Below are 3,541 nucleotides of genomic sequence, written 5' to 3'. Positions count from 1 at the left end.
GTGACCTAAGCATGGAGGTGGTTCTTTTCAGGTGCGAGACCATTTGTGAAGGACTGCAATAATTCTTCTCTTTTCATTTGTCTATCCTCTGATCTTCCCTGTGTTGATAAATGACTAATGGTTCTGAACCAGTTTGTCACCACATATTAAAGTCCAGTGAAACAGAAATTCATTAATGACAACTCGCAAGTCACTAGACTTTTTTGTTTCAAAACGTAAACTATAAACCACAATATATGTCAGTTAGATTTTAAACTTAGTTTGTTTTAGATCATTTGTTTTAATATGTTTTTTTTTTTTTAATTTTTTAAGGATTTTACCTTACCACTACATTTACTCACATACTTTAAAATGAGCCATTGAGGAAACACAGCTTTTCGTACACAGTTGCATCATTTCAGGGGACCGTAAGAACTCGGGCGATTTCCTACTCTGTTGTTTCTCGGCTGGCTCTGTGGCATCGCTTAATTAGTTCACGAGTCAGGGAGGTAGCGCGTAGTCTCTGTAGCCGACTACAGAAGTGGCATTTGCAGCTGGAAGTCTTTTACCGGTCTCTCTCCACATAGGGTCCAAAGAAGTGCCAATGAGGCTGAAAAGTTAATCAGTGTGAATGTTTCAAAGACTACCATGGCACCAAAATCTGTCAAATCCTATCATAAAGCGAAAAGCCTCCAGCATGACTTCAGCAAAAACGCACACATTGTGGCTGTGTCTAATTACTTGCAGGCTTCACTGGATGTCGGATATAAGCTGTGAATTTAAAGACAGATCAGAATCTAAACTACACCAAGATGTTTATCCTGGATTTCGCAAAAACATAAATTCTAAAATATATGTTTGAAAACTAAATCAAAATTATTAAAATACACATTTTAAATAAACTTAAAACAACCAAAATCAACATTTTAATTTATTTTCAGAAACGCATATGAGTAGTACACATGGCATCAGTATTATTTTGAGCTTTCTAAAATATGACTGCATATCCATGCATGGACAAAAGAAGCTCCTTATTGTGAAACAAAATCCTTTCGAAAAAAATACAATCGGGGGAATAGAATCTCCAAAGTTCTCCATAGACCTCAGATCCACAGTGGCCCAAAGTCCACCTACTGCTTTGACCTCCACCTGTTGGTGTCTGGCCCAGCACGTGAGCGCCCTCCTAGTGGCTGCGACAGGGAATATCCGCTCTGTCCAGGGACGGTAGCTATTCAAATGGAAAAACATTGCAGAATTCACGTTTTTTAATTGATTTTGTTTTAAGAGTCAAGTGCTTTAAGAAAGTAATCAGACATTTTTTTTAATCCACAAGGCAGAAAGGGACACAAGTTTTGAATTGCATGTGGCACTGTGGATGGGAAAGGAAACACGCAACCCCGCACTCCCGTACCGAACGTTCCCACAATCTCTTCAGTGGAGCTGACCCACCAGAGCTAATGACCCCTCCCCCCTTTATTTGCTTGCATACTGCAAGATTCTCCAAATCCTGCTAACTGACCACGCTGCCAAACCTTTGCCTTTAATCAATATGCCAGAGCATCAGTGTCTGCACCATGAGTTGACAAGGAGGCACCCTGTTATTGAGCTTTTAGCACCAAGTCAGAAACACGTGCAACTGTTACAGTGCTGATATTCACACCTGATAGAGCCATAATCTCCTGTGGTAAAGCAAACTGACACATTACCTGTTAGTTGTAGATAAACAATGATGAGGCAAATCTGAAAACAGAACATATTATGAACAGAACAGGACCATGAACCCTATATAACTATGTAATGCAACTTTTGTAAGCTGTCTGGCACTCGGAATTATATGTAAATAAAGCAGAATACAGAGCTGTTTCTGATAAATATTATTGTTGTGTTGAAAGCAGTTGTTTCTATCAAAAACATGATGATATATGCAGTATCAACGCTTTCACACAAAATTGAGATGTCACGCTAATTATGGACAATTCTTGCACACACCCATCTGCAGTTCACACACACAAGTCAAAATTTACACACACAAGTCAAAATTTATATTATATGGCTTGTGTTTTAATCCTATCACCAAAATATATAATTAAAAAACTAAAAGGACAGTTACAAAACCATTCCCCTGAGTTATGTAAAGTTGTGTAGAGATAACACTGGAATGTAATTTTCTGAAAATCTTCAAAAACACAATACTGTCAGTTTACACCACATTCCCGGTAAATCTTGCATGTTTGTTATACGACAGCAATGATAAACTTGTCTTTCTTCTTCTTTTGACACTCGAATCAAGAGCAAAATGTGCATTCTGTGCATTTCCTAGGCAAAATGTGTTATTTTGCAGATGGACACGGTGTTGCCGGGTTAAAAGAAATCGAGCTATGCAGACTCAGAGACGTCAGATTTCTGCAAGTAAGAATAAACCTGCAGGACTGAGATCCTAGACATATTCTTTGGTTAATTGCTTCATGTTCTTGCCCAAATTGTCATTCGGTGTGAAGGCGTCCTGTCACAAAGCTCTGCAAGCCACAGCACTAGCACCCTGCTTTTATGCGCTCTGCTGCGATCCTGGAGGAGTGCTGTTTTTGCCGCGCTAACCAGTGGCACGCGTGCGGTCCTGGCCCTTTAAGAGCCAGACTTCAGCAGCACAACACCAACTGCAGCAGCTCTCTCTCTCTCTCACGTGCGTGCGTGCGTGTGTGTGTGTGTGTGTGTGTGTGTGTGTGTGTGTGTGTGTGTGTGTGTGTCTATTTCTCTCTCTGTGGGCTGAGGCATGGTCCCATCACAGCACTGAGCGTGTGTGTGTGCGTGTGTTTGAAAAAGAGAATTCTATATGAATCCCACAATGAGGCTGATCACAGTGAGAGTAGGTGCTAGAAGGAGTTGACAGGTTTCAGACAGTTTGTAATCATAATATACAGCATCATGGAGAACTGTAAGAATCAGGTTACTAAAATCTGAAGAATATCAGTAATGTTCTGCTATACTGACATTCTACCAATACCCATACTGTCCTCAGACAAAAAAAAACCTGAATGGTGCCCAAACCATTTCTTTCTTTTGACTTTTTCTCTCTCTCCTGTCTCACACAAAGCCGCCCACATGTGTGTGCCTGCCAAACCTACTAGCCCACACGAGCGTGTGTTAAGTCTGAAGTCGTGCGCGCCCCCCCCCCCCCAAACCCCCCCTTCCCCGCCCCACCGGTCCCATGTGCCCACAACGCCTCTGCATGACCCTGCTGTGCCCACAGGCAGCGCGCGTGTGTCTCTGTCTGCCTGTCTGTCGGCAGTCTGTCTGTGTGTCTGTAAGTGCGTATGTTGTTGGGGGGTTTTAAGCAGTGTAATGGAGGTTGTCACATGGGGGAGTGAGGATGATGCTTGTCTGGAGCTGCTGCTCTGCAGATGCTAACGGAGCGGCTGGGATCGGAGTTTGCCGTAACAAACCGGAGCAGCGTCCGACAGACAGCCTCTCCTCTCCACTCTAAAACCTAGCACCACGTCCACACGAGCCGTCTGTCTTCTAAGGTCTGGACAATTCCACGATCATTTAACATTAATCAAAGAAA

The sequence above is a fragment of the Electrophorus electricus genome, chromosome 26 (genome assembly GCF_041902795.1).
Source record: "Electrophorus electricus isolate QZ-2024a chromosome 26, ASM4190279v1, whole genome shotgun sequence".
In the NCBI taxonomy this organism is placed as follows: domain Eukaryota; kingdom Metazoa; phylum Chordata; class Actinopteri; order Gymnotiformes; family Gymnotidae; genus Electrophorus; species Electrophorus electricus.
This window is presented reverse-complemented; position numbering follows the sequence as displayed.